A 13,579-nucleotide genomic window follows, 5' to 3' on the forward strand; every position below is an offset into this window, starting at 1 on the left:
CAGTTATGTCGCGTTAATTAATGCTCCCGTTTGGGTTCGCGATGGGTTACGTTAACGACAAAAAATAAATGTTAAGACAAAAGAAATGAGCAATGCGTCGCCTACACCAGAAATGCCATCGAACAAACCAGAATTATTTCACGCGAATCCCATCCCACAAACCCATTCCTAAAAATCGTCCGTCACTGACAACATTGCCTCGTTATAACGCGAATCTTTTGTCGCTCTGGTTTTGTGGATCTTGTAAGGTGAGATGTACGCCAGTGTGTCTGACACTTCAAAAACATGCTTACTCAGAAATGATATTACTTCACCTATGGACAATGAGTCACATATTTTCACCAGTCGCGGTGTTTCCTCACAGCTGATCAGCTGATTTCTAACGCAGTGGTGGTCACGTGCCAACTGCACGCCAGCAGTCAGTCTTTGTTGCTAGTGTGGTACATGCGATCCCAACCCGGCTCACTGATGTCGGGGAGACTATAACAGCCTCGGATATCACACTGGATACCATTTTACCGGACGGGTGAGTACATTTCAACTCAACTATCGCCATTTTTGACTTGCCTCCTTAAACTGTAGTGTTTCTAAGGCAACGGGCTGTCATCCGCTCATCTTTAATGTGTCGGTTCGCGTATCTACATCAGTGATGAAGGGGGCTTTGTGGTGCGATCAAATGCGATCACCACAATGAACCTCTGTCACAATTTCTTTCTGATAGCCAAATTGGGTGGAGTTGACGAATTCATAACATATTTTCATCATAGGTATCGATCCTTTAGCTACGACATTGGGGTGTTGGTGTATTACCAGCCTTTGGAAATAGAGGATTCGGTATAGTCTGTCTTACAGACCCTGATACAAATATATATATATATATATCAAATACAGCCCATGCAAGTCTATAATGTTTGGCAAGTCTAGATTACTGCAGTATCTGAAATGAATAGTCACTAGGCTCCCTTTTATTATATTTACATTAAGATAAGTGAACAACTGTTTTTTCTGTACGATATATTCATTTCAGAGACTAGATGTACGTCTAGATTCGTTACATCGGACGAATTTCCTTTTCGTTTTGGTTTCCACTAGGTTTCAATACAGACAAGCTATGTACCCGCGAGGGTGGGAGTGTTGTAGTTGGTGTATCTTCCGTATCGCCCCTATTGAAAATAACGCCTGAGTGAAAGCACCCTTGTGGGTTTGTTTACGTCGTAGCTGGGCCATGTTATATGCTTGGTGCGTCACCCGAATTACTTCTATTGATGATAATAGTGAAGGAGAACACCCTTGTGGGTTTGTTTACGTCGAAGTGAGATACACAGACAGGGTTGTGTCTCGCTCGACTGCTTGAATATGGACTTCGTTATTCATCTGTAGGCCATGCGGTGTATCATGTATAACATGGGGTATCCTTCTCGGAAAATGAGGAAGGGGGGGGGGGGGGGGGGGGGGGGGTGCAATTGTGTTATTCTTCTTCCCCTTCTTCAATCCGTTCAGCCGTCATTTTCATCTTTTGTCCATCCATCTCGATCTTCCGTGCATCATTCCGTCTTTCCCCAACGTCTTTTCTTCCTTTCCCTTCTCCGTCCTTCCCGATCTCCAGTTCATGCTTCCGTCCTTACCTCTTCTTCCGTCCATCCATCCCGAACTTTCGTCCTTCCCGATCTCCAGTTCATCCTTCCGTCCTTTCCTCTTCTTCCGTCCATCCCTCCCGATCTTCTGTCCTCCAAGACTAACCATCAGATCCATTCGGTCGTGTCTTACGACACACAGAGGCAACCAAGAATCCCCATGGGCAATATGTGAACTTAATTAAAGATCTATATATGCATCCGAGTTCGGTGATATATTCAGATGCATGTAATAATTTCAGTACATTATGGTATTCGATTGTGATTCATTTCATGAAGCGATTGTTTATGCTTCGACTCCCATGGGGGGCTAACTACAAGTCAGACTGATTCCCAACTCCCAATGCTTGAGTATCAGGGTTATTGTGTCACTGACCCCGACGGTGTGGGTCGTTGTTCATGCTGTCAACCAATGGTGTTCCTGGCCTACACCTTGTTCATGCCATCAACCAATGGTGTTCATGCCCAGATCTTGTTCATGCCATCAACCAATGGTGTCCATGACCCAGACCTTGTTCATGCTGTCAACCAATGGTGTTCATGACCCAGACATTGTTCCTCCCATCAACCAATGGTGATCCTGCCCAGATCTTGTTCATGCCATCAACCAATGGTGTTCATGGCCTTGACCTTGTTCCTCCCTTCAACCAACGATGTTCCTGTCCCAGACCTTGTTCATGCCATCAACCAATGGGGTTCCTGCCAAGATCTTGTTCATGCCATCAACCAATGGTGTTCCTGTCCCAGATCTTGTTCATGCCATCAGCAAATGGTGTTCCTGCCGAGCCCTTGTTTGTGCTCTCAGCCAATGGTGTTCCTGTCCAAGACCTTGTTCCTCCCTTCAACCAACGATGTTCCTGTCCCAGACCTTGTTCATGCCATCAACCAATGGGGTTCCTGCCAAGATCTTGTTCATGCCATCAACCAATGGTGTTCCTGTCCCAGATCTTGTTCATGCCATCAGCAAATGGTGTTCCTGCCGAGCCCTTGTTTGTGCTCTCAGCCAATGGTGTTCCTGTCCAAGACCTTGTTCCTCCCTTCAACCAACGATGTTCCTGTCCCAGACCTTGTTCATGCCATCAACCAATGGTGTTCCTGCCGAGCCCTTGTTTGTGCTCTCAGCCAAGGGTGTTCCTGGCGTAGACGCTCAACTGATATACAGGCCGTCGTGATGAAAGCGGCATAGTGTTGCTTCGGAAAATAAAATTTAATCGCTCAATTCAATGACAGTAGTAACAGATAACACCACTGACAATGATTCCCCCACAATAAGATTCCCAGGTGTTGTTTATAAGAAAGTGAAAGGGACGGGGTCGATTCAGCGAATTACTAACTGTAAAAAGGACTTGCAGTATGCGTATATAATGTACGGAAAGCGTACGTGATTAATTCGTTCGCTCGTCACGCCTGTAGGTCGGGTTCGATTCCCCACATGGTACAATGTTTGAAGCCCATTTCTGGTGTTCCCCCGCCGTGATATTGCTGGAATATTGGTCAGAGCCGCGTGAAACCATACTCACTCACTGACAACCCAAGTCACCTGTTTATGTCACCATGTTAACATACATGTATATTACAAAGTTATTGATTATTATATCTTGTGTCTCTTAAACAACAGCACGAAATGCATCATGGTCGTATATCAGATTTGAACACACATTTTTACACTTATATTCACGAACCTTGGCACATGTGTAAGTAAGATACCTGTGTGTCACATATATGACTTCGTGGATATACGAAACGTATTTCAATAATAAGGTCACAATACGATAGATATCTCAATTTAGATCCGGGTCAGAATAGGTACTAAGCAACCCTGACTTGTCGTTTGAGGCGACTATGCTTGTCGTAACAGGCTACAAACGGCATGGGGTTGTCAGGCTCGCTGACATGTCATCGTATTCCAGTGACGTGGATCGATGCTCATGATGTCAATCACTGGATTGTCTGGTCCAGACTCGATTATTTACAGACCGCCATCATACAGCTGAAATATTGCTGAGTGCGGCGTTAAACAACAAAGAAAGAAAGTAAGTATCCATACGGCTTACATCGATCACATACATGTATGGACATAATTCAGTATGTCACATTGTCCAAACTTAGGAAAAGAATGAGTATGGTTTTACGCCGCTTCTAGCAATATTCCAGCAATATGAAGGCGGGGGGACGAGCGACCGCAACAAGAAACACACAAACATATATGATCTAGAAACCCGTGAAGATTCCGGGGTAGAATAGGTCTTCAGCAACCCACGCTTGCCGTAAAAGGCGACTAACGGGATCGGGTGGTCAGGCTCGCTGACTTGGTTGATGCATGTCATCGATCCCAATTGCGTGGATCGATGCTCATGATATCAATCACTGGATTGTCTGGACCAGACTCGATTATATACAGACCGCCGTCATATACCTGGAATATTGCTGAGTGCGGCGTTAAACAACAAACCAACCAAACAAATCTAGAAAGTATTATTAAAACTAATAATAATGGCCTTAGAGACAAGTCTATTGTTATTACTACACATATGTACATTACAAATAAAAGTCCCGAATTGGACTGTTCATTTCTTTATGAAATAATAAATCAAAACATGACTGTCACAAATATTGCTGGTGTTCGTTGAGAGCAAATAAACTCATTTATCATTGGTAGCATCTGGCAGTGTTGTGGAATTACCTCGGGAGCGACGAATTCCGCTGCAGAAGCTTTCTGCGGCGGTTCCAGTCTGTCGATCGATTTGTCTGTTTGTTCTGGTAACACATCTTATCAGCTATCAGTCAGACATTCAGGTAGCTGTCGGCCGCGTCCTTAGCGACAGCTTTCTAACGCAGCAGAAGCGTTTTGACCTTTAAAATCGTGAGCAGTGCTGTGATGGAGGAACTACTATCTGGGGGGGGGGGACTATTCGATTGCGGTTTTCTTTCGAGACGCTTCATATGTTTAGGACCAAGATATATTTTTGGCAGTACAGTGAATATTTGGTTTGACCCAACAGTCGTTGTTTATATCAGGTCACCCAGAGAATACATATTTTTGGTGGTAAAGAACAAAGAAATGTAGGTTAATTACCATGGTTTTTTCTGGAATATGTCATAATGATCCCGTTCAGGCTATTTTGATTCATAGGATTTTAAAGTAGAACATGTGCTGATTCAAAGTCCTTGCAGAATCATTTCTGTGATTTGTTTTATGAAAATGTTTTCGTCAACAAGATATCAGTTTGAACTTGTTTGGTGTGTGGCGTGTTCACTTAATTGACGACCCTTGAAGATCCGAGGGACCAGATCCGAGAAGATCCGAGCGATTTGGGACGGGTGCAAGATATAGATTAGTGAATGGTGTTTTACGCCGCATATAATCAACACGATGTCCTGTGCATTATGTCTGGGCCAGACAGACATGTGATTTATAATATAGACTCACTCCACACCGTAGAGGTACGATAACACACAGTCGACAAGATCACATATTGTGACCATCCAATCCCCCTTTTTCATCCTCGTCCCAAACATGAGTTACTGAGGTTAGTATGTTATTAGATGGACCAGTTTTACGCCGTTGCACGATGACCCTGTTGTCTCGTTGGAATTTTAATTGTACACCATTGCTTTAAAATAATCCTGTTGAATCGATTGTGTACATATGTCCGGATAAACGAGGTCTGGAGGTTTACTGTATGATTCAATGAATCCTCCGGACCGTGTTAATCCGACAACCCCCTCATTCAGGACGATTTGTTTGTTGTTTTACGCCGCACTCAGCTAAACTCAAGCCATTTGACACCAAGTCTGGTTCAGACAGTCAAGTGACTGACATCATGAACATCGATCTACGCAGTTGGGATACGATGACATGCATCAGCTAGCGTGATCTCCCAATCCCGTTTGTAACCTCTTTTGTCGAGCACGTGTTGCTGAATAATTTTAAATAATTGTGTGGCAAGTTGGGAGACTGCAGTAGATCTAGCGTTTATGGTTCATCATAACGTGCGGGACCCGTGAAGATCCGGGATAGAATAGGTCTTCAGCAACCCATGCTTGCCGTAAAAGGTGACTAAGCTTGTCGTAAGAGGCGACTCACGGGATCGTGTGGTCAGGCTCGCTGATTTGTTTGATGCATGTCATCAATCGGCGTTAAACAACAAACCAACCAACTGACGTGCTGAGTTGGCATATTGTGATACATGTGTCGTTTGAAAGGTCAATGCGTGCACGTTGAGGTCAACCTCTGATACGGATAACAGGGGTCATTCTCGATCATTCAATGTTTGCTTCAGATGACTCTCTGCTTTAAAGTGAGTGAGTGAGTATGGTTTTACGCCGCTTTTAGCAATATTCCAGCATTATCACGGCTTTGGCACCAGAAATGGGCTTCACACATTGTACCCATATGGGGAATCGAACCCGGGTCTTCGGCGTGATGAGCGAACGCTTTAACCACTAGGCTACCCCACCGCCCCCTCAATTTTAAAGGCTTATAACGGCATATTGCATATTATGGAGTCGTTAGGGATGCAGCTTCACATGATAGATCGATATCATTGATTTCTCTCAGAACGTTGCGACGAGCTGGTGTGGGATTATGCAGTGATCACTTCCTCGTGGTGGCGCACGGGCAGAATACGCCCACGTGTCCACGTCGTGTCGTTCAAGGCGGATCAATGGGGATCGGTTGGATAGAATGGCTTCTGAGGTTGGATAACAGTTCACATAGATGTGTATTTAGGCTTATGAACTCTCGGTTGTTGAACCTACTAGAGGGGCTGTCGGGTAGCCTAGTGGTTAAAGCGTTTGTTCGTCACGCCGAAGACCCGGGTTCGATTCCCGACATGGGTACAATGTGTGAAGCCCATTTCTGGTGTCCCCCGCCGTGATATTGCCGGAATATTGCCAAAAGCGGCGTAAAACCATACCCACTCACTCACTGCTAGATTGTTTGTCACACAACCTGCCGATGACGTGAGTCGTTCCATTTCACTACTGGTTTGCCTGCTATAAATCCGACAACATTGAAGGTCGACCTAACATAGAGATTGAGTACAACCCCATTCACCCTCTCAGTAATAATATGAAAGGTCACTCGCATTTTCTAAATTGATCTTTTAATGTCAGTGCAGTTTACGTCGTACTCCGACGATGTTTTGTTATCGACCATTGGTTTCCCCTATGAAAGGCCGAGAAGATTCAAAGCATGATCGGCGTTCGCAACTGGATATTCTATTTTAGATTCGATAACGTCGCGAACGCCGATCGTTGCTCACTCAATCAACCACCAGTTTATCTGCACAGCACACAAGGGTGCTCTGACAAGGCTGTGCTCTTTTAATGTTAATGCAGTTAACATCGTGAATGCTCACTCTATCAACCACCAGTTTATCTGCACAACACACAAGGACGCTCTGACAAGGCTGTACAACTGTACAAACTGGATCAGTCACTCTGACGATCTTTAACATCATTTATCAGTTTCCATTTTGCCGTTATAATTAACATGGTATGGTCACGTGGATCGTACTCACGTTATCGACCATTGGTTTGGCTTCTACAATTGTGAAGATCGCCATGACATTGGATATAACAGTGGGGTAGAAACTCATCATTAATCACACAACGGCTATAGATATTGTTAGTGGACATCGCATCCTGATGACGTGGATGGATGCTCACATTGTCGACCACATGTTTGTCAACTAAGGCCGACATGACATAGGCTGTTAAATTCATTGAGAATCATCCTTCAAATTTCATGGTAGTCCGCTACTGCGAGACTACTTAATTGTGTTGATGACAAATAGATAACCTCTGAGGCCAGTCTTCATTGACTAGTTACATTAGGAGCTATGGATCTGATCCATTTCTCAATGGACCCGTGAAGATCCGGGATGCTTGCCGTGAAAGGCGCCTATGCTTGTCGTAAGAGGCGACTAACAGAATCGGGTGGTCAGGCTCGCTAACTTGGTTGATACATGTCATCGTATCCCAATTGCGTGGATCGATACTGATGATGTCACTAACTGGATTGTCTGGTCCAGACTCGATTATTTGCAGACCGCCGTCATACAGCTGGAATATTGTGTGCGGCGTTAAACAACAAACAAAAAAGACGATGCGTCATTTTTGCTACAAATTCCTGAACAGTATTTCCTGAAAATGTGTATTCTCGTAATGTTATTTCAATAAACATGACATTACGTCGATTGCAACAGCTGGTATTTATAATCATTATTCACTAAAAAATAAAATTACATATTCTTGTCACGCCGAAGACCCGGGTTCGATTACCGACATTGGTACAATGTGTGATGCCCATTTCTGGTGTCCCCCGCCGTGATATTGCTGGAATATTGCTCAAAAGCGGCGAAAAACCATACTCACTCACTCATAACGAAGAAGATCATCGCAATAGACTGGGCTCTGTCTCTTCATGTCAGCTTTACGCGTACGCCACTTATCTCTGAGCAGGTGTGAAACCGGTCTTACTTGAGCTTGTTATGTGACAACTATTTAATTTTGAGACTGAAAAGCGATAAATTATCTATGTGAGAGTTCGTGACATGTATAAGAATATTCAGAGAGATAACCAGCGTCATTAATCAATCATTCGCTGTGTCAGTTTCGACGCGGTGAACGCACACAATGGCGTGGCATATTCAACAAAGACCCGTGCAGGTTGAATGAACACCACGCATGCGCAGTCGAAGATATCATTAAGAGGTGAGGTGAAATTGGGTTTCACGTCACGTCCAAGATTATTGCACTTATACGTGTGTGTGTCTGTGTGGCTGCTTGTACTTGTCCGGACTGATGCCGATTTATAGTGCTAGCCCACTGAGATACCATGCCGCAGTTTAACATCAATACCCCACCGAGACACAGTATACTGACTCCGAGCCGACCAGTCCTTGTTTTAGCTCCTTAATCCCGAGCGCCAGACAGGGTAACAACAAGTACCATCTTTTAACGTCTTTTGGTATGACGCGGCCGGGAATTTAACCCCGGACCTTCCGCTCTCCCGGCGGACGCTCTACCACTAGACCACGGAGGTGGTCTATCATTAAGAATAGGAGACTGTTACGAGTCAGTGCTTTGATAGTGCTCTTCATTGCTGAACGTGGCTACGCCGTAGCGGAAGAGCGCGTCCAATATGAAACCTGTATTTGGTTCACATTCCATTTTTCAAATCCTGTCACTGGAGACAGCATTGATCAAGTATAATGTCAGATCTTGCATCAGCCTCCATATATCACTCTTCCGATTACTGTCGGACGTGTTCGGTTTGTGTAATACAAACTGGGTCCCAGCTGTTGATATCTGTATGCAACAGGGACCACTGAAAATCATTCCGATTGTCTCGGCACCGACTGTCTTGTTTAGATCCCAGTTTAGTCCCCATTGACAGCGTTGCCTCCATTTCAATTTTCGGTCCTCGGGTTTCAGCTCGATTGCGTCATGGTTGCCAGGAGCGGCTCAGTGATATAGGGCGCTGCAATTCATTTTCCAGAGTTGTGTCCCTTAGACGTGTAAGGATGATCTTATTATTTGTTCGAATCTGATCCGCCCGGATTATGACCCTTGGTCTGTCATCACTTTACCCATATTTATGGGTCTCACCAACCATGTCCCCCATTTCTTTGGGGGTGGGGTGGGTGGAGGGTGGGGGGGGTGGGGGGGGGTAGTCTATTGGTTAAAGCATTAGCTCGTCACGACGTAAACCGGAGTTCGATTCTCCGCATGGTTACAGTATGTGATCGATGCTCATGATGTCAATCACTGGCTTGTCTGATCCAGGCTTGATGATTTACAGACCGCCGTCATATTGCTAGAATATTGATGAGTGCGGCGTTAAACAACAAACAAATGGTACATGATCCAGAAGAACCTCCGTGCTTCCGTTTGAGTTCAGGGACAGAACTGAATGCACCAGCTATATTCAACCACAAAATCGAAGTTCTTGAGTCTCATAATACCAGGGATGCCTTTCAAGCAGCCAGTGTCGTGACAACTACACGTTTTAATTGTTCTGATTCTAAAACATCGCCGGTTGCTCGGGCCGATCAATGCAAGAGTGCTCCTCACTCAAGGGTTTGCTGCTGCAGGAGATCGCCATTACTGTTACCGAGAAGAAAGACGCCGCATTCAGATTGACGTAGGTTGTGTAGGTAACGTCACAAGGTCCATTCGAATAACACTGCGTTAAACGTGTGACGTACCGTGGCTTTTGGGTGACGTAGACGTCTTTTGGGTGTTACTACTTAATTGGGACCCGTGAAGATTCCGGGGTGGAATAGTTCTTCAGCAACCCATGCTTGCCTTAAAAGGTGACTATGCTTGTCGTAAAAGGCGACTAAGGGGATCGGGTGGTCAGACTTGCTGACTTGGTTGATGCATGTCATTGATCCCAATTGCGTGGATCGATGCTCATGATATTAATCACTGGATTGTCTGGTCCAGACTCGATTATTTACAGACCGCCGTCATATAGCTGGAATAATGCTGAGTGCGGCGTTAAACAACAAACCGAAAACTGAATTGGGGGAATTAGCGGTAGTAGAGCGGTCACGACTGGTTATTACCTTGAAGAACAGAGACGGCTGCTGAGGTGATGGCGTTTATTCGGTGGAAGTAGAGTGAGAAGTACATTTAATCATAATAACAAGATAATATGATACGTGTGCAACATATAATCGTATACATATAATTATAATAACTCGGTACGTGTACAACACGTATGATCATAATAATATAATCGGTATACAACAGAGAATGACATGATTATATAGATGTACAATATGTATTTTAAGGTTTAACAGATGGTTATCAAAAGGAATTTATTACGAGAAAATATGTCTAGTAGAAAACACTACACGTCACACGCTGTCATGCGTGGATATTTAATAACATATTGTTATAACAGACAATATAATATAATGATGGCCGACTCAGTGTTCATTGCTATTCAGTTGCAGGCAATCATTGGTATGAGTATGTGGCACTGAATGTAGGAACGTACAAGTTATTGACATTGGTCCACATACTCATAATGGGATGTTGCCGTGCAACTAGTATACTAATATACAAAAATATACGTTCGCGGGAGAAAGTATTGTCTGGATTATTAAGTCAATGATAATTTTCCCAACGCTACGATATAGTCGAATTAGATCTAACCTACACCTAACGTATTAAGATCGTAGCTGACAGAATAAGTTAACATTTAAGTCAATAGTGTCTTACCTTGAAGAACAGACAAGGCTGCTGTGTTGATGGCGTTTATTCGGTGGAAGTAGAGTGAAGTTTGTTACTACCGACCGCCGTATATAATTACAGTCAACTACGGTTATAACGAACTTAAAGGGACTACTGTTCATGTATTCATGTTGAGCTACGGCATGGTATCTAAGTGGGCTAGCACTATAAAATCGGTATTATCCCTGACAACTACAAAAATCGTCTCATCTAAAAGTGGTAAAAGATGTTTTTTTCGTATTTTGACATCAGTGATAAAGCTCGATAGATTAATTCGACTTATATTTGTTTGTTTGTTTGTTTGTTGTTTAACGCCGCATACAGAAATATTCCACCAGACAATCCAGTGATGGACATCATGAGCATCAATCAACGCAATCGGGATACGATGACATGCATCAACCAAGTCAGGAGCCTGGAATGCCTAAATGCTGCTAAGTGTGGCGTTAAACATCAACAACAACAAAAACCAATAATCTCTGACATGAAGGAATTCATCAGTTCGACACAACCGAAAATTAGACATAACGATGTTTAACTACTATATTTCGACCCCATTTCAGAAGAGTATAATATCCGCCATATAGGTCAGAACTATACTGACATCTTTCGTCACGCTAGCATTACATGTTTTCATCCTGAACTAAATATGTTCGAGCTAAATCATGTCATTTTATCTGACAATAATATGCCCTATTAGTCAATTTACTTATTTGCCTGCAACAATAACAAGCATTTGGTCAGGCAATCAATACAAATGCAATTCGTCATAACGAATGGGTTTAATGCTACGTGTATGCCCGTAGAGATCGATTAATAATCGTGTTGTCTCCCAATAATTGAGTTACTCAGTCCCACGGTCATATTTCGGTACTTTTGTGAGCTGATCTGTCTGGTATTGTTTAGGATGTAGGGCATCTGTTGCCAAGTCGTATGAGGCAACTTGACTTGTGGTGAGGTGAAATGGGGTTTAACGTCGCGTCCAAGATTATTGCAATTATATAGCGACGTGCATGTACGTGTGTGTGTTTGTGTGGCTGCTTGTACTTGTCCGGACTGATGCCGATTTATAGTGCTAGCTCACTGAGATACCATGCCGCAGTTTAACATGAATACCCCACTCAGACACAGTATACTGACTCCGAGCCGACCAGTCCTTGTTTTAGCCCCTTAATGCCGAGCGCCAGACAGGGTAACAACAAGTACCATCTTTACACGTCTTTTGGTATGACGCGGCCGAGATCGAACACACACACACACACACACACACACACACACACACACGTGCATGCACGTCGCTATATAAGTGCAATAATCTTGACGGCGACTTTAAACCCAATTTCACCTCACCTAACCCTTTATTTCGAGCAATATTCCAGCTGTTACAGCATTTGATGGCCACATTTCACAATTTCGAGGTACAATCGAGCATGCTCTTTCTCCGAAGATGTCAAAGAGCGGCATAGGAATCTTGCTCAACAGTTGTTTCCCGCCTGTGACTTGTACCATATGAAGTTCCGGGGTAGAATAGGTCTTCAGCAACTCATGCTTGCCGTAATAGGCGACTATGCTTGTCGTAAGAGGCGACTAACGGGATCGGGTGGTCAGGCTCGCTGTTGATCCATGTCATCGTATCCCAAATGCTTGGATAGATGCTCATGATGTCAAACATTGGATTGTCTGGTCCAGAGTCGATTATTTACACATCGCCGTCTTGTAGGTTGAATATTGCTGATTGCGGCGTTAAACAACAAACAAAAACAGCACACACACACACACACACACACACGTCTTAATAACCGAAATAATCTTGGACGTGATGTTAAACCCCATTTCACCTCATCTCAAATTGTAATAGACGCACAGTAAGTCAATATCAAAGTCTCCATGCAATGCGTGATATGAGTATAGTCACTGCATGTTGCAGTCACACAGATTAATATATAATAGGTTAATCGCCACATCAGTGATTTCCCAGCATCAGATGTGGATACAAATCAATAGCAAACAATGATAACACTGGGAGTGTATTCCACCAAATTAAACCAGTGGTGTTAATTTTGGGCGTCGCCATGGCAATATTATGAATTAGGCATACGGTCCTTCGGGGCTTGTACTGGTCGTGGATTCATATTGATCAGTATCGACCTATGTGTGCGTGGACAATGGTCAGTCTGGACTGTCACTGTCATTAAACAGCAGAACAATATAAATATTTCAATTGTCTACAGCCGTGCTGACAAGACCAGAATTTATGCTTACGTTTACTGTTATATTGAAATATTTGGTAACCCATATTATTCCAGTGTTATTTTGTTTAGTAACCGATTCAACTAGTAAACCTTCATTATATATCTATGGCTCAACTGAACCGAAGGTTTTGTCGCACAGCTTTGCCCGTTGTCTTGAGAAAAATAATTTTACTCCAGACTGCTTGAAAGAAAAGAAATTTGCCCACAAAAATTACATTGCTGCAAAGTGTTTTTCTTGAAAACATCAGTTGATAGTTTTACAATATCTGGTTTTGTAGAGGGAGCTGAAAAATATCTAATCTCGAAACGAACATTTTGCATGTACTGTTAGAAATATGTCATGAACTGAATAACAATAACGTTATATACCGTATATTGATTTAAAGCTGTTACCTATTATTATGCACTGTTTCTTCTAACTGCTGCACATATGTTCGACAG

At 43.4% G+C, this 13,579-nt stretch overlaps 1 protein-coding gene across 2 annotated transcripts in view; it reads left to right on the forward strand.

Annotated features, from left to right (window-relative positions):
- The first annotated feature begins 373 nt into the window (after nt 1-373).
- The window catches only part of LOC139447456 (monocarboxylate transporter 12-like), a 67,754-nt gene continuing 54,548 nt past the window's right edge, over nt 374-13,579 (forward strand). For both annotated transcript variants that reach the window (XM_071228829.1, XM_071228831.1), the window contains exon 1: nt 374-526. The gene's annotated coding sequence lies outside the window, so the exon portion shown is untranslated. The remainder of the gene's footprint in view (nt 527-13,579) is intronic.

The sequence above is a fragment of the Haliotis cracherodii genome, unplaced genomic scaffold (assembly GCF_022045235.1).
Source record: "Haliotis cracherodii isolate W230 unplaced genomic scaffold, xgHalCrac1.p SCAF_7, whole genome shotgun sequence".
NCBI classification, from domain to species: domain Eukaryota; kingdom Metazoa; phylum Mollusca; class Gastropoda; order Lepetellida; family Haliotidae; genus Haliotis; species Haliotis cracherodii.